This window comes from Oryctolagus cuniculus, chromosome 12 (assembly GCF_964237555.1).
Source record: "Oryctolagus cuniculus chromosome 12, mOryCun1.1, whole genome shotgun sequence".
In the NCBI taxonomy this organism is placed as follows: domain Eukaryota; kingdom Metazoa; phylum Chordata; class Mammalia; order Lagomorpha; family Leporidae; genus Oryctolagus; species Oryctolagus cuniculus.
Genome location: NC_091443.1, coordinates 53,010,194 through 53,031,704, shown reverse-complemented (window position 1 = coordinate 53,031,704; position 21,511 = coordinate 53,010,194). Strand labels below are relative to the sequence as shown.

The 21,511-nt window shown below is 42.6% G+C and overlaps 3 long non-coding RNA genes across 6 annotated transcripts; 2 read left to right on the top strand and 1 right to left on the bottom strand.

Moving 5' to 3' along the window:
• Window positions 1–2,892: 2,892 nt before the first annotated feature.
• LOC127483801 (uncharacterized) lies at window positions 2,893–15,034 on the bottom strand. Of its 4 annotated transcripts, none has more exons than XR_011380815.1 (5): window positions 14,903–15,034; window positions 12,597–12,681; window positions 5,688–5,850; window positions 4,943–5,053; window positions 2,895–4,603 (listed from the first exon to the last, which is right to left on the bottom strand). It is a non-coding gene; the product is annotated as an uncharacterized lncRNA (long non-coding RNA). The 4 variants fall into 4 exon arrangements; XR_011380817.1 differs by having other exon boundaries at window positions 2,895–4,541; XR_011380814.1 differs by having other exon boundaries at window positions 2,893–4,603; window positions 4,943–5,850.
• LOC103351167 (uncharacterized) lies at window positions 4,448–5,219 on the top strand. Its single transcript, XR_011380820.1, has 2 exons — window positions 4,448–4,605; window positions 4,744–5,219. It is a non-coding gene; the product is annotated as an uncharacterized lncRNA (long non-coding RNA).
• Window positions 15,035–15,754: 720 nt separating the features above from the next.
• Window positions 15,755–20,945, top strand: LOC103351165 (uncharacterized). The gene is made up of 3 exons (XR_007910495.2): window positions 15,755–16,844; window positions 19,794–20,102; window positions 20,313–20,945. It is a non-coding gene; the product is annotated as an uncharacterized lncRNA (long non-coding RNA).
• Window positions 20,946–21,511: the final 566 nt, after the last annotated feature.

The following is a 21,511-nucleotide window of genomic DNA, read 5'->3' as shown; positions in this document are numbered from 1 at the left end:
GTCATTTTGTTACGTTAAAATCCATTTGTCTTTCTTGCATTTTGAGTGAATCTGTTACCCATGATTTTGTAATATTGTTCAAGGTCTGGGAAAGGGATAAGAAAGTTTCCATGACTATTCTGAAAGAAACTCTTATTTGCTGCAGCCACAGATCACGATTCTGACAACCAAACACAACATTTAAACCTGCTGCGAATCAATGACAATATGTAGCATTCCAGCCTTGCCAGGTCTTTTATAAGGGCACTGGTTAGGAAAAAGCACGGCCCTGAAAATTAAGATGAAGAAACCTGAGCAGACTTCAGCTCTTAAAAGAGGTCTTCCATCCGATGGTATACTCTCCAACTGGCTGCAATGGCTGGAGCTGTGCCGATCCAAAGCTTATTCCGGGTCTCCCATGCGGGTGCAGGGGCCCAAGGACTTAGGCCATCTTCTACTGCTTTCCCAGGCCACAACAGAGAGCTGGATCGGAAGTGGAGCAGTCAGGTCTCGAACCAGTGCCCAAGTGGGACGCCAGTACCACAGGCCAGGGCATTAACCTGCTGCACCACAGTGCCGGCCACATAAAATATTCTTAGGAGTTCCAGTATTAATTGTATGAGCAGAAACATTATATGCAAAAGTAGAAATGGTGAAAAATTCTGTTTGCAATTTTGCGTTTGTCAAGTACAACTGACATTGCTTTCAATTATGGTGCCTAAAAATGAAGTTGCTAAAAGCATCGATTTTGATAATCTAACACATTAATATCCAGAGAAGTGAGGCCAAAAAAATCATGCTATTAATAAAGATATCACATTAATAAAGTATTATTACTCTGTCATACAAGTTATGACTCCAACATACATTTTGAAATTTGTTGTTTCTGCCAGCGCCGCGGCTCACTAGGCTAATCCTCCGCCTTGCGGCGCTGGCACAACGGGTTCTAGTCCCGGTCGGGGTGCTGGATTCTTTCCTGGTTGCCCCACTTCCAGGCCAGCTCTCTGCTGTGGCCAGGGAGTGCAGTGGAGGATGGCCCAAGTGCTTGGGCCCTGCACCCCATGGGAGACCAGGAAAAGTACCTGGCTCCTGCCATCGGATCAGCGTGGTGCGCCGGCCGCAGCGGCCATTGGAAGGTGAACCAACAGCAAAAGGAAGACCTTTCTCTCTGTCTCTCTCTCTCACTGTCCACTCTGCCTGTCAAAAAAAAAAAAAAAAAAAAAGAAGAAGAAAGAAATTTGTTGTTTCTATGTATCATTGTGAACCCTATTGTGTTTTAAATGTAGTAAAATATTTTTTAAAAACAAGCATTACTTTTTAAAAAGATTTATTTTCTTTATTTGAAAGGCAGAATGACAGAGAGAAGGAGGGGGAAAGAGAAAGAGATCTTCCACTTACTAGTTCACTCCCCAAGAAGCTGCAATGGCCAGCTCTGGGCCAGGCTGAAGCCAGGAGGCTGGAACTCCATCCAGGTCTACCAGAGGAGAGGCAGGGTCCAAGTATGTGGGCCATCATCTGCTGCTCTCCCAGGCACATCAGCAGGGAGCTGGATTGGAAATGAAGCAGCTGAGGCTTGAACTTGTGCTCTGATATGGCATGCGGGTGTTGCAGGTGGGGCTTAACCTGCTGCAGCACAATGCTGACCCCAGAAGGTTTGCATTTTAGTGCTCACTGGCACTCTTTTTTTCTGTATTTTGAACGAAGGATTCCAAATTTTTATTTTGTACCAAGTCACGTAGATTATGCAGTCAGCCATAGTTGAGAATCTTGAATCTTCAAGCTAAATCTGGAAGATTAGCACTGGAATCCAGAAAGCAATCAGGTTTTTTGAGAAAGTGCATTTTGTATTATGGTATTGGTTAGCTTATCTACCTCTTCCTGGTTCTCCAAGACGCTGGGGGTGTTTTCTTCCTGATAACAAAGACATATTATAGATTTAAACACAGGAATGAATCTTCAGAAAGGCTCAGCCATGGAATATGGCCCCATATCCCTAACTGTGATGATTTTTACTTAGTAAAGATCATTTTATTCCATTTTGTTGTGGATTTGGCCTCCTTTGATCCATCATCCCTCACTGATGCTATTGGAGGATTGAAAACCCAGAAGAGAATTCATCCTGAGAGCTCTGTCTCTGTTTCCAAAGAAGGCCAGGATTGGGCAGGGGTAACCTCAGACACATAGGAATGGTTATGGGTAACTTCAGCCACACTAGGTTGTACTTGGAGCTCCGTACGCAGGACAATTCCTCTCCACTATCATATCATTCCATATTGCACATCACTAATGCTTAATCTGCTAAATAATATAAAAATATAAAAATTTAGAGATGCATGAAGTCCGTTAGTCCAACTTCATTTTACAAAGGCAGAAATGCATTCAAGATGCCGGTACGAAGCAAATAGTTAATAAAGGAGCTGGCAGTAGAGAGAAATTGTTTTTCCTCACTTCATCATCAGCATTATTTCCCCTGCCTCATTCAGTCAGGGCAATACTGCTGAGCAAAGAGAAACCACCTGGTGGAAACCAAGCTTTCTGTGCAGTTTGGGTCTGGGTAAGCCTTGGTCCAATGAGTTTGCATATTTGAATGGGATGTTCCAAATTGTGTAATGTTTGACCCACTGGGCATGAAAGGCGGCCATTACATTTTGATCTGGGTGCCATAACTCACATGGATATATGATGTGATTTCAAAAATTCTTAGAAAAATAAAATTGAAACCTGTTTATATTGGTGCAAGAAAAATCTGAAGCACACATATAAACTGATCATAATACACATTTTCCATGCACATTTGAAGACCTAAAATACCTATCTCCGAGAAGAAGAAAAAGTTTCCCAGTGAAGAATTTAATATGATTATATGAATAATTATGAATAATTGGTTAGAGAAAGGAGGTCCTTAGGAGGGAGAAATTTTACATATGTAAAAATATATTTTTCATATATACATTTTAAAATTGAGAGTCCTTAAATTGTGAGATGTGAATGAGAATTGATTTTTTTTTCTCTGTCACTCTGGGAAACTGGTGACTTCAATTCGCAGGAAAGGAGCTCTCATTTTTGGAAATGATATAGTCTTGGTTTCCCAGGTGCCATGTCTCATGGTTAACATTTCTGGGTCATTTGTACTAACCACATCACACAAATAAGCAACATTTAGGCTTCCATAGATTTATTCTTTTTTTTAAAGATTTATTTTAATTTATTTGAAAGACAGAGTTACAGAGAGAGGTAGAGACAGAGAGAGAGGTCTTCCATCTGCTGGTTCACTCCCCAGATGGCCTCAATGGCTGGAGCTGAGCTAATCCAAAGCCAGGAGCCAGAAGCTTCTTCTGAGTCTCCCACGTGAGTGCAGGGGTCCAAGGTCTTGGGCCGTCTTCTACTGCTATCCCAGGCCATAGCAGAGAGCTGGATCAGAAGAGTAGCACCTGGGACTCGAACTGGTGCCCATATGGGATGCCAGCACTGCAGGTGGCAGTTTTACCTGCTATGCCACAGCGCCAGCCCCCAGCTCATATACTTTTGAGGAAATTCCACTAGGATCTAAGTCAGTCACTGCATTTAACAATATGCCATTTTGTTACCAGAAAATAAAACACCCCCAGAATAAACTTAGATGTTTAGATTCTCCAGTCTGATGATTTTTGAGAATTTCTACTCTTTCTTTTAACACTTTGCAGAATATAAGCCACACAGCAATAGGAAATGATTTCTTAAAGGATGTCAGATTTCTCTTTGCAAATCATCCCAATCTATGGGTCAAACTGTTTCTTAAGGCTGGAGTACTATTCTCTCATGGAACTTATCCCTATGCTCTATTGTTACTGAGATTTAATCGTTTACTTTCTATCACAATCATCTTTGCTGAGAGAAAATTCTCCCTTTGACTATTGGTACTGTCCTTTCTGTGGGAATAGCAAAGGCCATGGGCTCAGAAGAGGGAGCAGGGAGCATAGACAGGGGACCAATTCTCATGTCAAAACCTCTAGTCTGAATGCAGACTGGGCTCCCAGCTCTTTCCTGAGACGCCTGCCTGATCTGTCAGGGGTACTTCTCTCCATGACTTCTTTTCATTCAACTTCGCTGCCTCGTTTACCACTACACTCTGTCTCATGTCTAAATTCTTTCTTACACAAAGACAAGAACCCCTGAGCAGCCAATCTCTGGTAGCATACTTGTTTTCAGTTTATTAATTACTCAGGACCATGCATAAATATCATAAATATATACAATTTGCTGGGCATTTAATCTTAGACCTCGGATCTAATTTGTTTTGTTTTATCTGCCTGTTGCTACATTTATGCAGCTGAGTCCCTCCTAGGTTTTCATTTACCCAGAGAATTTAGTACTGAGGGATGGGTGTGACCACAAGATGGTAGTGTACCTCTGTTGCTGCAGAGTATGGGGAAGTTCACTTGAGTAGATTCCGAATGAAGAGGCTTACAGCAGAGGCAGAGAGGCTTTTTCTTATTGGCTGGATAGACAATATGAGACCCACCATGAACCTGAAAATAGGAGTAGCTCCTGGTTGAAGATTGCAGATCTCTGATTGATCCTAACTGGGAAGAACAATGAAGACATCCATTGGAGCGTCTTTCTTGTTCTTTTGGCTGCAGCTGCACTGTGAGTTGAGGGTTTTGGGAAAGCAAAGTATATTAGTATATGTTCATTATGTGTTCAGGGAGAAGGCTGGAGGTTTTCTCTCCTTACTGTTGAAAAAGAAAATCCTAATGGTACTGAAATTTTTTTCTTTCTGCATAGGGGAGAGCCGAGGAGATGATGTGGAACAGTTTCCTTCTATTCTGAGTGTCCAGGAAGGAGACAGCTCTGTTATCAACTGTACTTATTCTGACAGCTCATCAGCCTTTTTCGCATGGTATAAACAAGAACCTGGTCAGGGGCCCCAGCTCATTCTAGACATTCGCTCAAATATAGAGAAAAAGCAAAACCAACGACTCACTGTTTTGCTGAATAAAGTGGCCAAACACTTCTCCCTGCACATTGCAGCCACCCAGCTTGGAGACTCAGCCATCTACTTCTGCGCAGCGAGTACACATTGCTTCCCCTGCACCTGCAGGCAGTACCCAAACCTGTGAGTGGTGCAGAAGCCTCGCCTTATCTCTTTTTTCTCTGGCACGGCCTTCCCATTACAACATTTGCCATATTGTTTGTTTGCAAATATAAATTAACATATAGACATTAAAAGCTTGTAATAAAAAGCTTATGTTCAAGATAAACCAGAACAGTTGAGATCATTTTGTTGGCTGACTGTTGCTTAATAGATTACTTCTTTTTTTCCTTTGGGACTTTTAATATTTATTTTAGCTGTTATATAAAACTAGATAAATTTATGGAGTATTATGTGATAATTCAACACATGGACACATTGCATAATGTTCAGATGTATTTCTTTGTCCTTAATCACTTTTCATGTCCATGGTAAAACACTAAAAATATTTTCTTCTAACTTTTTTCCAGGATTACATACAATATATTATTGTTATCTGGTTATTTCACTGTAAAATAGAACATCAAAATTTCTTTCTCTTATCCAGCTCTAGCTTAGTACCTGTTAATAAAACTTTCCCAGTCCCTGACCCCTACTCTTTGAAAACTACTCTCCTACTCTCAACTCGTAGAATATCCACTTTTCCAGATTCCTCATCTGAGTGAGATCACAAAGTATGTATCATCCTGTGCCTTACTTATTTCACTTCATGTAATAACCTCCAGTTCCATACATGTTGTTGCAATGACGAGATTGTGTCACTTTTTATGGCTGAAGTAGTCTTTGGTCTGTATGTGCTGTATCTGTTCATTAGTTGATGGACACTGCTTGATTCCATTTCTTGGCTCTTGTGAATAGTGCTGCGATAAACATAGGAATACAGATACCTCTTAGAACAATTTCATTTCCTTTGAATATATACCCGGTAGTGGGATTGTTGTGTCATGGGGCAGTTCTATTTTTAGCTTTTGAGGAAACTCCATACTGTTTCCACAATGACTATATTAATTTACATTCTCACCAACATGTGCAAGTGTTCCCTTTTCCTCATCTCCTTGCCAATGTTTGTCACCTTTTGTCTTTTTAATTATAGTCAGTCTAACTGAAGTGAAGTGATGTGACATTTATTTATTTTTCCACATCAGAATTATGGTTTATATCATGATTATGAGTGGCTAAATATTATATCTCCTCAGGAAAATATGGCATTATTAGATGACTATGACTTCTTTTCTTTTTCAAAGCAAAATTTATTAGAATCAAAGAACTCCAGGGCCGGAGCTGTGGCGCAGTGGGTTAACACCCTGCCCTGAAGCGCTGACATCCCATATGGGCGCTAGTTCTAGCCCCAGCTGCTCCTCTTCCAATCCAGCTCTCTGCTATGGCCTGTCCTTGAGCTCCTGCACCCATGTGGGAGACCCGGAAGAAGCTCTTGGCTCCTGGCTTTGGATCAGCGCAGCTCTGGCCGTTGTGGCCATCTGGGGAGTGAGCCATCAGATGGAAGACCTCTTTCTCTCTCTGCCTCTCCTCTCTCTGTGTACCTCTGACTTTCAAATAAATAAGTACATCTTGAAAAAAAAAAAAAAGAATCAAAGACCTCCATCCAGAGTGGCATGGAGGGAGGCTTCCCAAGGGGAAAACAAAAACCCAAAGGGGTCAGTGGTACTGGGGTTTTTAAGCACAATTTTGGGGAAGAAAAAATATAACAGCTTGACATTCGGTTACAAGGCAGGGACAAAACCCATCAAAAGACCTGATTTACAATCTTTTAATCTGTCTGGCTTGCTCAGGATAAAACAAAAAGAGCCATTAGAAGGGTGGGACAGGGCCGGCGCCATGGCTCAAAAGGCTAATCCTCTGCCTGCGGCGCCGGCACACCGGGTTCTAGTCCCAGTCGGGGCGCCGGATTCTGTCCCGGTTGCCCCTCTTCCAGGTCAGCTCTCTGCTGTGTCCCGGGAGTGCAGTGGAGGATGGCCCTGCACCCCATAGAAGACCAGGAGAAGCACCTGGCTCCTGCCTTCGGATCAGCACGGTGTGCCGGCTGCAGCAGCCATTGGAGGGTGAACCAATGATCATTCTAGTTCCTTCATGCTGAAAAGGGATGGTGTTGGGAACAGCAGTCAAGATAGGGTTCCAGTAGGAGGTGGCTTCTTGAGGGGTATGGCAGTGCCAGCTTGCAGAAACTGCTTCCATTGGAGGTTCTAGAATTTCACTGTTTCAAGTCTGGAGAAAACCAGCCTAACAAGCAGTTTAAATGCAGAGTCTAAAACAAAGGACAGAATCAATATTAGAGGACCTAAGAAAAGTGCTGTCCAACCCATGAGCAAGTTTTCCCATTGAGAGGTAGGTGACTACAATGTTCTAAGGAGAACATCCATCTTTAATTGTAGGATTCAGAGCTCTTAGTTTCATAGCTCTGCACCCGCTCTTGGAAATGACCAAAGATTAACTTTTAAAATTTATTTTTCATTGAATTGCTACACATAAAAACAAATGTGCAAGATGTTCGATTTGTTAATTTGCTTACTGTGGTGACTATTTTACTACTGATATATAGGAAACGAAAATTCTCTGACTAGTAGTAACACATTCATAATTTATCCAGGAAATCCAGTTGTATAAAATCCTTTTGGAAATCCTTAAGTGGTTTCTTAGGCCAGTATTCCTGTTCATATCTTATATTTACAAATTTGTGGAATTTTTTTTCTCTATGAAAAGCATAAACTGTGTCTGTTAATGAAGTAGGCAGGCATACAGGTTAAAATTGATTGGATTTGTGAACTGGAAGACCACGCCTTTGCCATGCCCTGTGTGGCCTCATTGGCCTCATTCCCCTACCTGGCCACACCTGGGTGCCCACCAGCCAATCAGGTTAATTAACCACTCCCCTTTGGAAGTTAAAAGCCGGACACCGTATATGGCCCCGATGGCTCTTCTTCCCTGGCCTCTTGTCAGGAGGGGGCTTGTTGTAGCCCCATGCCTCCAGGGCGCATGGCCTTCGGGCCAAGTGCTCTAGGCTTCCTGACCCAGATACAGGCCTAGATGCTCTTCCACGTGGCTGGTTCCTGGTGCTCGGTATGAACCCCTATTCACATCTCTCTCCTAAATAAGGCTCTCACTCTCCTATGCATCTTTCTCAATAAACAAAAGCCTAAAATGTACCATGCTGCCTTGGTTATCTGTGCCGGTATTTAGAATTCTTCTCTATATATTAGGCAAGAACCCTCTTGGGCTTATTAGTATTGGGGATTTAGTAATAAGCCCGTAGTGAAATCGTATGGCACCCCAAATTCCGGTAGCACATGTGGCACCCTGGATAGCATTCCTAGGGAACTTTACCTGAATATCCTATCTGTGATGCAAACAATTATTGGCCAATAGTGTTGGCAGAGGCACATATGTAGACAGTGTACTTGAGACAAAATTTCCATTACAAGTTTAGTTTTATAAGACTTTTCCTGATGCACATAGTCCAATCACATTATCTGAGAGTCATTGAAATCTTAAGGGAGAAAAATGTCATGGCAGATCATTTCATATAGGGTCAATAACTTTAACTGCTATATTTCTTCAATATAAATAGTTGAATATTTTAATTTCTGAATCAATATTTGAATATAAATAATAGATAATTTCCTTTTTTCCACTGAAAAGCATTTATAAAATTTTATTTCTTATATTTGATGCAATCTATATTTCAAGTAGTAGCAATTGTTCAACCAAATGCCATTCATTTATGCTTTGAAGAAGTAAGTGTTGAGAATTGCTAGGTGTCTGACATTGTCTTCAGTTTGGGAATAAATCTGTACCATGATTATCTGCTACTGATTAAAGATTGTTATTAATAGTCATTGATTTTTTTTTTGACAGGCAGAGTGGATAGTGAGAGAGAGAGACAGAGAGAAAGGTCTTCCTTTTGCCGTTGGTTCACCCTCCAATGGCCGCCACAGCTAGTGCGCTGTGGCCGGCGCACCGCGCTGATCCGAAGGCAGGAGCCAGGTGCTTCTCCTGGTCTCCCATGGGGTGCAGGGCCCAAGCACCTGGGCCATCCTCCACTGCACTCCTGGGCCACAGCAGAGAGCTGGCCTGGAAGTGGGGCAACCAGGAAAGACTCCAGCGACCCGACCGGGACTAGAACCCGGTGTGCCGGCGCTGCTAGGTGGAGGATTAGCCTATTGAGCCATGGCGCCGGCCAATAGTCATTTGATTTTATCCTACAAATTATTTGTTTGGCATTTCACTGGATAGCATGGTGACATAAAACATCTATAGTACCATTTACAGAAATGTAATGGGAAAGAACTTCTATGTCAGAGAGTGTTCTGGGAAAAAGATAGGGTTATGAAAAACACTAACTGGCAGCTAGCAGGTGTCTCAGAAAAAAAGCCAGAGGTGATGATAAAGGAGTAAGACAAACTTTGGGGAAGCAAAGAGGTCAACGATCTTGAGTTTAGTATTTGACCCACAAGGAGGTGCATCTTGGCAACATGTGCACATTTCCTGCATTAATTCTGAGCTCACACTCATCTTTTCACTGTGACCTTAATCTTTCTTCCTACTTACATGTCAAGACCCAAAGACATTACTGCATCTAAAAATGGAAGCTTCTCCAGCTCTGGTGATTGTGCTAGTCTTCACGCTTGGTAAGATGACTCTTAGGACTCAGTGTGATTTCTTACATCTGTTGATGCACCCTTTCATAGTAATTTTCTTTAAGTGGAGAGCTTAGATGATGGTCAGGTTAAAACGCACCATAGTCATTTTTTTTCCAGGAGGAAGCAATGGACAGTTGGTGACCCAGACCGAAGGCCAAGTGACACTGGCTGAAGGAGCTTCCCTGACTGTGAAGTGTTCCTACAAAATCACATGGTTCCCTGCCCTTTTCTGGTATGTCCAGTATCCTGGGGAAGGTCTACAGCTCCTCCTGAAAGCCACGAAAGCCAATGAGAATGGAAGCAACAGAGGTTTTGAAGCCTTGTACAATAAAGACACCAGCTCCTTCCACTTGGAGAAATCCTCAGTGCAAGAGTCCGACTCGGCCGTGTACTACTGTGCTCAGACACAGTGACAGGGACTGCAGGGGGAGCTGAGCACAAACTCTGAGCAGCAGGGAAGGGCCTGGTGCTGAGTGTCTATTGGGGACACTGTTGCCACTCACCACTAAGTCCAGGACTCTCAGAGTGACAGCCATCCAGGTAGGCTCTGAAGGATCAGATCAAGAAATAGACATACCCCATAGATTGTGTTGTCACAATAGGAGTGTACCCAGAGCCTGCTACCATACTTCCTCAAAAATCTCTTGAGAATAGTAGTTTTAAGTGTATAAAACCTCAAAATGAATGAAATCTATGCATTTATACTTGTATAAAATTTAAACCTGCAACTTTGTCCCAGTCTATCCAAGGAGGACCTGTGTTGAGAGACACAGCTGTGAGAATGGGACTGCAAATTCTTAAAGGCTCCCTGACAAGCTAGAAAAGGAAGGGGAGGCCGGCGCCGCAACTCACTAGGCTAATCCTCCGCCTTGCGGGGCCGGCACACCGGGTTCTAGTCCCGGTTGGGGCGCCGGATTCTGTCCCGGTTGCCCCTCTTCCAGGCCAGCTCTCTGCTGTGGCCAGGGAGTGCAGTGGAGGATGGCCCAGGTGCTTGGGCCCTGCACCCCATGGGAGACCAGGATAAGTGCCTGGCTCCTGCCATCGGATCAGCGCAGTACGTGGCAGCCATTGGAGGGTGAACCAATGGCAAAGGAAGACCTTTCTCTCTGTCTCTCTCTCTCACTGTCCACTCTGCCTGTCAAAAAAAAAAAAAAAAAAAAAAAGAAGAAAAAAAGGAAGGGGTGATTTCCTAGGGAGTTTCAGCCCAGCTACTGATTTTTTTAAAATTTAAACATTTTGATTTTTAATTAGTTTTTAATAGATGCAATGTGATTTATAGATGCTATTATAAAAAAATAATGATATTGTTGATGGGAATGTAAATTAGTGCAGCCACTGTGGAAAACCATGTGGTCATTTCTTCAAAAACTAGAAATAGATTTGCCATATACGCCATCAATCCCACTACTGGTTACATACCCAAAAGTCTTGAACACCATGTGTCAAAGAGATACCTGCACCACCATGTTCATAGAAGCACTGTTCACACTAGCCTAAATTAGAATCAACCATGGTGTCCATCATCAGATGAATGGATCAAGAAAATGTGGTATGTATACACAAAGGAATATTATTAGTTACAAGACACTTACAAATCAACATAGCAAGTCTTCATGACATTAGGTTAGGCAAATTTTTCTTACATATGATATCAAAAGGGCAAACAAAAAGTAAAAATGTATAACCTGGGCTCTATTACAATTAAAGTATGTGTGCTACAAAATAAAGTTTTAATGAAGTGAAAAGACAGCTCCAAAATGGGAAAAAAATATTTGTAGCTCATATGTGTGATAAAGTGTTCTAGCCAGGATATATAAGCAGCACTTACAACTTAATAATAAAATAAAATCATCATCAATTTTTAAAATGAGTAAAGGATATAAATAGACATTTATCCAAAAATGATACAGAAATAGCAAGCAATCACATGAAAATGTACCCAATATCATTATTCTTTAAGGAAATGCAAGCCAATAAAATGAGAATCTACATCATTTAAATGATAATATGAGTATGTGAAGTGTTGGTAAAAATGGGGAGAAATTGGAATACTTATGTGTTGCTGATGTGGATGCAAAATGGTGCAGCTGCTCTGGAAAATAGCAGTTCTATTGGAGATAAGCCCAACAGAGAAATTAAAATGTAGGTCCTCACAAAATGTTGTAGACAAATGCTCACATCTGCACTATTCATCACAGCTCGTATCAGAAAGAACCCAGTGCCTTTCGATTGATAGATGGAACAACGAATGCATTATATTCACAGAACATTTTTAAGGAATGATGAACTGATACAGACTACAACACCGACTTTGAAAATATGAGAAGATAAGTGAAGGAAGCCAACCAGAAAATACTACCTGTTGTATGGCTCCCTTTATATGCAAAGTTCAGAATACAAAGATCTATTGAGGCATCAATTTTCAGCCTACCTAGACTTCCAGTTGGCTAGGTGGCAGGAGATGGATGAGAGGGATGGAGGGTGATTGTTAATGGGTACTAGGTTTCTGTTTGTGGTGATGAAAATGTATTCTAATTGATTTGTGAACAAACCAACATGCATTGAACTGTATGTTTCAAGGGACTGAATTGTGTAAGTCAGCTGTATTTCAATAGATCTGTTTAAGAAGTCAGGTTCTTTTTTTTTTTTTTTTTGACAGGCAGAGTGGATAGAGAGAGAGAGACCGAGAGAAAGGTCTTCCTTTTGCTGTTGGTTCACCCTCCAATGGCCGCCGCGGCCGGTGCGCTGCGGCCGGCGCACCGCGCTGATCCGATGGCAGGAGCCAGGAGCCAGGTGCTTTTCCTGGTCTCCCATGGGGTGCAGGGCCAGGTTCTTTTTAAAAAAAAAAAAAGTTTTTAAGTGTTTTTATTCAGTGAAAGAAATGCATAGGAAAGTGAGGGCTTTAATTGGGAAACAAGGAAGTCTAGAAGCTAAGTTGGGTCCATACCTACCAGGCAGAGAGCAGGCCAGGAGTCACATGGAGTAAGCATGCAGACAGGAAAGCAGAGGCAGGGTGGAGGCCATCAGGCCTTGCACCTGTGGGCCCAAGGCAACAAGGAGTGCAACAAGGGGAGAAGTAAGGCTTTAATAAAATAAAAATATTGTTAATCTTTTTCTCAAAGTACGTAAGATAAAACTTTCGGTAGCTCAACCTTCCAACTATATACGAACTCTGACTACTACTTCCTCTTCTTTTTAAAGATTTATTTATTTGAGAGGCATAGTAAAAGAGAGAGAGGGGGAGAAAGATTCCATCTGCTGGTTCACTCCCCAAATGGCTGCAATGGCTGGAGTTGGGACGATCTGAAGCCAGGAGCCAGGAGCTTCTACCAGGTCTCCCATGTGGGTGCAGGGGCCCCAGGACTTGGGCCATCCCCCAATGCTTTCCCAGGCCATCAGCAGGGAGCTGGTTGGAAGTGGAGCAGCTGGGACATGAACTGGAGCCAATATGAGATGCTGACGCTGCAGGCAGAGGCTTAACCTACTATGCCTTAGCGCCAGTCCCCTCTGCCCACTTCTCATTCCCTGTGCTGCTGCCATTTCAGTTGAAGAGCCTATTACCCTTGCCTGAGCATTTAAGAGTCTACAAGTTGGCCTTCTTTCATCTCTGCCTGAACCAAAAGCCCACCCACTGGATGTGTTTCTGGTTTTATTTTTGAATGATGAGCTGCTTTGTCTACCACCATGGAGGACTGGATAATTCCCTTTCATTCTTCCAGTGCAGAGGAAGCAGCCCTGACCCAAGGCATGAAATAACATCTCTGACCTTGACCTTGTACACAACAGGTTGGCCAGTGCCTAGCAATTCTGAGCTGAGTTAAAATTGCCACCAAGAAGGTAGTCTATAGACGTTGCTCCTAATAGCTTATTTTGACTGTGCTCTTTTCTGTCCACATTTTAATCTTAAGTATGATCTCATACACTTCTGTTTCCTGGAATTACATGTAAATCTCTCATCTCCAGATGATCTTTAATATTTTTACTCTATGTATTGTGATTTATTCCCTTTTACATTTGTTCTTTCTGTTTTTTAAGATTTTTTTAATTTGAGAGTTAGAGTTACAGACAGTGAGAGGAAGAGACAGAGAGAAAGGTCTTCCTTCTGTTGGTTCACTCCCCAAATGGCTGCAAAGGCCAGGGCTGCACTGATCTGAAGCCAGGAGCCAGGAGCTTCTTCTAGTCTCCCATGCGGGTGCAGGGACCCAAGCACTTGGACCACCTTCTACTGCTTTCCCAGGCCACAGCAGAGAGCTGGATTGGAAGAGGAGCAGCTGGGACTAGAACTGGTGCCCATATGGAATACCGGCGCTGCAGGCAGAGGATTAACCTACTGCGCCACAGCACCGGCCCCAAGTCTGTTCTTTCAGTTAGGAAGGAATTTGGATATATAGATATAGAATAGATATAGCTATAGATAGAGTTACATTCACGGACTACACACTGAAACTGACAGTGTTATCAAGCCTTCCAAATGAAGGCAATTTCTACAAGCAGGAACAAATTAAGATCTCAATGAGAGGACTTGGCTCATGGTCCTGAAGTCAAAGAAGGGATGTACTGACTTTGTCAGAGGGTTATACTGCCAACAGAGAAAGTGTTGAATATCTTCACTCTCATGTTTGCTGGGATAATTCTCTAGATCTGATTGTATTCCTGCCACAGAGGTTTCTAGAGTGGTACAGTGCTACATCAAGTCTTTTAGATGCATTATAATCATTTTACAGGCTCTGACTTTTACCTTTGTGGGCGCAGTGTCAGCCAGGGGACATAGGTATCTTATCCCATACCAATATGGTGGTCCTGGGACATCCATAGCTCAGCCTGAGGCAACTGTTCTAACCCCAAAGACTATCAAGGACTTGGATCTGTAATCGCATATAGTCTTTACAACTTCCTCTCAGTGAAGTGAGTTATTATTCCATGTTTACAGGACATTTCATTTCTAGTGGACTTTAGGACTAATATACTAGCACACATCTGGGGAGCAAGACGCTGCTTGGTGGCACTTTTGATATATCCTGTGTGGTAGAAGGAACAGGCCAAGCAGCTGTAGGGCCACAGGATTTATGGCTCCGCACATGACCTCCAGAGGGCGATGCTGCCTAGATGAGAGGTCTCCGTGTTTGGAGCAGACCAGCATCCTTCCTCAGCTCCGCCTCCCTGCAGCCCGCTGAGATCTTTGCAGATTGCAGACAAATGGCAAAAATCAGAAGTCAAAAAGCATCCCGCCGCAATTTAGTAGCTCTTGTACATTTACCTAAGCAAGGAGTGTGGGCATCCCAACTTTCCCCACCCCTCCTGCTTCCAGGGTCTTGGTTTCCACGGCCACTCTCCTGCCTGCCCTCGGGAGATCTTCCAGAAAGAGCCTGCAGTGTTTCCACGCCTCTGCCATGCTCCTGCTGCTCATCCCGGTGCTAGGACTCCAGTGGGCCCTGAGTGAGTAAAGTTTCTCTGTGGTCTTGGCTTCCACAGGTTCTGGCCGGAAACGCTTACTTTTCACGGGGAATCCAGCACTGTGCTCACGGCCCGCGCTCACGGCCCGCATTGCTTTTCCAGGAGACACCAGCGCCCAGACCGTGACCCAGCCCGACGCCCAGGTCTCTGTGTCTGAAGGAGCCGCTGTGGAGCTGAGGTGCAACTACTCCTATGGAAGGTCTGTTTCTCTCTTCTGGTACGTCCAGCACCCCGGCCAAGGCCCCCAGCTTCTCCTCAAGTACGTTTCAGGGGACGCCCGGGTTCCCGGCATCAGAGGCTTTGAGGCTGAGTTTAAGAAGAGCGAGTCTTCCTTCCACCTGAGGAAAGCCTCAGTGCAGGGGAGCGACGCGGCCCGGTACTTCTGCGCTGCTGCGAGTGCCACAGCGCCTGGGCCTGCAGGGGGAGCCGGACACAAACCTCCGAGTAGCAGAGACCTGAGAGCTCTTCCTGTGGTTTTCACATTAAAAGTTGGCAAGAGATAAAGGAGGGCTGGGCTGGTACTTCTTTGTTATTCTTCAATTCCTGCTGTGCTCTAGGTCTCATAAACTTTGTTTCAGCAGCCTATGCTCATTGTGAAAACTACATAATACCAGCGTCAGTATTCTAGAATATTGGAGGAGACAGTGTTCTTATTATGTAATAATCAAGGCATCAAGGATTCGGCGTAGGCTGGGCTGCCTGAAGGGCTTGGCTATTAAGTTGGGACACAGCCAATAGAAGCTGAGTTTTTATGCATCATCTTATGAATCTCAACTAATGGAGAAAACCAAAGATGAGCTCACCATACTGTTTCTCTACAAGTGTTGCCTCCTTGTCTCCTTGGTTATTCACAGCAGATTTTCTTGGAATTTCTTTTCGTGGCTCTGTTAGAGTTAATATGTGTCAGACTATTTAGTCAGACTTTAAGTACTTCTATTTGGGAGGGATGTGACATTTAGGAGATCGATTGGAACCATGAAGGACACAGAAAAACTATTATGGTCCTCTTAGTGCTGGCAGTTACTTTAAAAAAGTGTAGGAGAGTGAAGATTTAGAATTCATTATGAAGAGCTTCTCCAAGACGTTTTCACAGCTATGAAAGTAGTTTCCTATTCTTTTGGTATTGTCAGTTCTGCTAACTCAATGAGAAACTTGGTGATGTTATACCTTTTTTGTCTTTCTTGTAGCTGCTGACAATTTTCTCATTACTTTCACACAGTTCTTATACTATGTCACTATTGAAATATTGAACACTGATCCTTCTATGTTGACATTGCATAATAAATCATGTAGTAAGTTTAACAGTGACAATGTCTGCTGGAAATATTGGTAGGGACTGTAGTTGACACTATGGTGTCACTGGACCAAGTACATGTTGACTTTGTTCTGTATACTCTCACCTTCATAAACAGCTTTTATTCTACAATATTCTGAGGATTCTCTTTCATTTTATTATAGTTATGCAGATTTTTATCTTCTCCAGTAGACAGTAAATTATAATCTTATCTCATCACCTTTAATCTATTTGTATTTATGGATTTCACAATTATGCACCAAAAATTTATTTTAATTGCATTTTCCTTGAATTTTTTGTATTTTTTTATTTTAAAGAATAGTGTATTGTTAAGATCTAGCAAATTACCCATTTACACTAAAAATTAACATGTTTAAGGATTCATTTTGAACTAAAAGAGAGAAATCAAATGAGTAGCACCAAACCAGCTTCCATAAAACAGCATTTAAAGGTAGTAATTGGTTTATTTTATTTAGTTTTAAAGACTTTGTTTGTTTTTGTTTTGTAAAGATTTATTTATTTATCTGAAATTCAGAGTTACACAGGGAGAGGAGAAGCAGAGACAGAGAGGTCTTCCATCTTCCAGTTCACTCCCAAAATGGCCTCAACAGCTGGAGCTGAGCCAATCCGAAGCCAGGAGCCAGGAGCTTCTTCCAGGTCTCCCACGCGGGTGTAGGGGCCCAAGGACTTGGGCCATCTTCCACTGCTATCCCAGGCCATAGCAGAGAGCTGGATCAGAAGTGGAGCAGCCAGGTCTCGAACTGGTGCCCATATGGGATGCTGGCACTTCAGGTCAGGGTGTTAACCCACTGTGCCACAGCGCCAGCCCCTTGTTTTTGATTTTGCTTTAAAATATTTTATTTATTTATTTGAAAGGCAGAGTCACACAGAAAGAAAGAGATCAATTTTCCATCCACTGATCCACAACCCAAATGGCTGCAACAGCCATGACTGGCTCAGGTAGAAACCTCCAGGAGCTTCCTCCTGGTCTCCCACATGGGTGCAGGGGCCCAAGGACTTCAGCCATCCTTCACTGCTTTCCCAGGCACATTAGCAGGGAGCTGGACAGGAATTGGAGCATCTGTGACTCAAACCCACACCCATATGTGATGTAGGCACTGCAGATGGCGGCTTAAGTGCTGCACCACAGCGCTGTCCCCAGTAATTGGTTTATTTTTAACCTCCACTCACTCTAAGCAGTTATTTTGTTTTCTCACCAGCTGCAAGAGTGGAGCTAGGTTTGTGTGACTGCTAAGGAGTTAGTTCGCCTAGACTTTGTTGATGGTTTCAGTCCACTAGGGGGCACTTTAGGCTTCACTAAAACTAACTTCCCGTGGCTCTAGAGGTATCAACTGTAAAGAGAGACCAGAGAATATGTGAGCAGTCAAATAACACATAGCAAGGAGAGTGGGACAGGGGAGGATGTCTGTGTGAAGTTCAGCTCCAGTTTTCAGCTCTGTACTTCTATACTGAAACTCAGACAGCTGGAGCCCAAGTGTCTTCAAATCTGTTGGAAGGAGTGTTCTCTGAGTATGTGTAAGAACATTGGAATTTTATTGGACATTGTGAGCATGGACGCTTAATAGAAAACAGCTCCATTACCTGTATTCCCCAAACTCACAGTCCTAGAAATTATTTCCATGCCTCTAACATCTGGTCTTTTTGTGTATCCTTACTGCAACTAGAAAGAACAAAAAATTGGCAAAGGATGAAATACAAGTGGCCAATAGGCATGGGGAAAAAATGCTCAGGATCAGTGGCCACCAGGGAAATGCAAATAAATGAGGTTTTACCTCATCCCAGTTAGAATGGCTATCATCCCCCAAATCAAAAAATACTTCATGCTGGTGAGGATGTGAGAAAAAGATACCCTAATACACTGTTGGGAATGTAAACTAGTACAACCATTACAGGAGACACTATGCAGACTCCTAAAAAATCTGAAAATTGATCTACCACATGACCCAGTCACCCCACTCTTGGGTATTTGCCCAAAGGAAAGGAAAACAGCAGCATATGAAAGTTGTCTGTACCCCCACTTTTAGAGCAGCTCAGTTCACAATAGCTAAGATATGGAATCTACCCAGATGCCCATCAACTGATGACTGGATAAAGAAAATTATATATACATATATATATATGATGAACAACTAGTCAGCCATAAAAAGAATGAAATCCCATCTTTTGCCACACAATGGATGCAACTGGAGACAATTATGCTTAGTTAAGTAAACCTGATCCCAAAAGAAAAAAATTATGTGTTTTCCCTAATTTGTGGTACTAATATATAGAGTAAAAAATATAATGTACATGACAGAAATTGAAATCTTGAAATTTGATTACTGCTTATAACTCTTGTCTACACTCCTGTGGAACAGTGGTATTTCTGCTTTCTACATGTTGAATTCTTTATTTAGTGGAGGATTGAGCCTGTGACTATAAAATGATTTGAAAGTATGTTATCACAAAAATTAAAAGAAAAAAAAGGAGGGAAGTAGAGAAAAGGAAATATCATAATATGCTTAAAATTATATATGAAATATATGAAATCTGTTCTATTTCTATGGATAATTTTTTAAAAAGACTGAATAGAAGCAAAGAAGGAAAAATTAGAAAAACATAAGACAACACATTGAACTTGAGCAGCCATGTGTGTGCCCATGAGAATCAGTTGTGAATACTGTAGGGTGTACCAGGAAAGGGTTGGACAGAAGAGAAGTAGAAATTAAATATCTCATTTTTGTACCCAGGCAAACTCTTGTTGGAACTATTTTATGTGAAGATGATCATCATATATCATGGGTTTCTGAATCTCTCTTTATTTAAAGAAATTGCATTTGGAATGGGAATTTGGCCTGGCGGGTAAGACAGTAGTTAAGGTATCTTCTCCTGTATTGGAATGCATGGGATAAATACCTGGCTCTGGCTGTTGATTCCATCTTTCTGTCAAAGCACAACATGAGAAAAAGCAGTGAGGGCTCAAGTGATTGACTCCAGCTAAGCACGAGAGAGATCTTGATTGTGTTCCTAGCTCCACGCTTTGGGCTGCTTTGGACTGTCCATGGACATTGCAGGCATTTTGGGAGTGAACCATTGGATGGACATTCCCTCTATCTATGTGTGTGTCTGTCTGTCTGCAACTCAAATAAATAAATAAAAGTTTAAACAAAGAGTTTGAATTTAATTCTTCTGTATAGAATTACAAACTATTAAATATTATCTAATTATTGGTATTTTCAAATTACTAAATTCTCGGTCTATCAACTTTTGTAATTTGTTACATTGGGTTGCTTTTTCTATGATTGTTTGAAACTCTGCTTAGTCCATTGGTGACACTGATTCCTCCCTAAAGTATCATCCATCTTCTTCACAAACTTTTCTTCAAATATCTCTTCCACAGATTGTTTAAGCAAAGAAAGCGGTATTCACATCTTGGAAACATTGCCTCCTACCCCACTGCACTGTTCCCACCCACCATGTTGGGGCTGGTACTGTGTAGTCTCACTGGGCCACAGTGGGTGGGGTTTCCTGTTAAGATGCATGACAGAGCTCAGATGTGACTGGTGTTCTATTCGTCTCATGGAACATTTAACTGAAAGAACAAAGTCTGTCTGCACCCAACACTTACCACCTGCCCTAACAATCAGGCAGAGAGCCATGAGGAGAAGACTGGGGGCTCTGCTGGGTCTTCTGTGGGTCCAGATTTTCAGTGAGTTGGGCCTGTCTCAGATGGGAGTGGGGGATGTTCCATTGCTGACATTGGGAGGGAGTTGGGGGGTGGGGAGAGCTGACATACAGCTCCTACGCTGTACTACCCATCTCTTGTTTTTTTTTGGGGGGGGGTATTTTACAGGTTTGGAAACTGCATTCGTGATCCCCCCAGTGACATCTTACGTGTTTTCTTTTCATTTCCAAGCAGGAGTGAGGGGGATGCAGGTTCAACAGAGTCCTTCAACCTTGACAGCCCAGGAGGGAGTCAGCTCTTCCCTGACCTGCAATTTCTCCAACACAGCGAACAGTGTGCAGTGGTTCCGACAGAATCCTGGGAGCGGCCTCGTCAATCTGTTCTTCATAGCTACAGGGACAAAGCAGAACGGAAGGTTGAAGGCAACAGTTAACTCTCAGGAGCGCTACAGCACCCTCCACATCACGAGCTCCCAACTGGAAGACTCAGGCACCTACCTCTGTGCAGCAGAGACACAGTGCTCCCAGGGCGTCTGCTGCCTGGACCCAAACTGCAGCTGGGCCTGCAGCTGTAACCCCGCCCATCTCACAGGATGGCACGTGGCTTCTGCATAGCATTTGCACTGCTTTGTGCTTTCTGCTTGATGTTGGAGCACTTTTATCTCTGCTAAAATTAGACATTTCTGCGTTGTCATTTAACTCGGTTTTCATACCTTTTTCATCCCAGAAATTATTGTGCAGGAAAGAAAGCTCTACTCTGGAACCACTGGAGCAACTAATAAAATTGTCAGAACCCAAATGTATTGTCACAACAAATGCCCTGGCACAGTGCAGATACATTACCTATAAATTACTGTGATGAAAGAGGGTGTGAAAAATGCACGCTGGTGAGTGTTTCAGTTAATTGTAGATGCTGATTCAGTGTTTCAATCAATTGTAGATCACATTTCCAGGAAAAGGGAAAGAATTGTGAGATGTGTGTGTGTGTGTGTGTGTGTGTGTATGTATGTATGCAGATTTTTAATTCCTGGAATCCATTAAAAACAAGAATTAAAATCTTTAATGTCATTGAATAGCAGATGCCCTATTGAGGCTATTACATGTATTATTTAATTTACAGTTCATCCCCACTCCTCACATGAATAAACTGATGATTATATACGATTCATCCTACCTGAGCTCACATGATTACCAAACTAGGGAAACAGAGTGGATTTTCCGCTGTGAAAAATCTGTCATCAGAGCATACACTCTGAGTTATCCAGGATAGAAGATTCCAGAATAACAAAACGCCACTGAGCTCTACTGATGAAATCTACACCATGTGCTCACATGCCTCAATGACAAGAATGTCTGCTTTGTTCACTTCTAAATAGGACCTGGAGAGGAAGAGTCCATTGAAGTTTTCATTTTATTTGCACAGAAATCCATTTG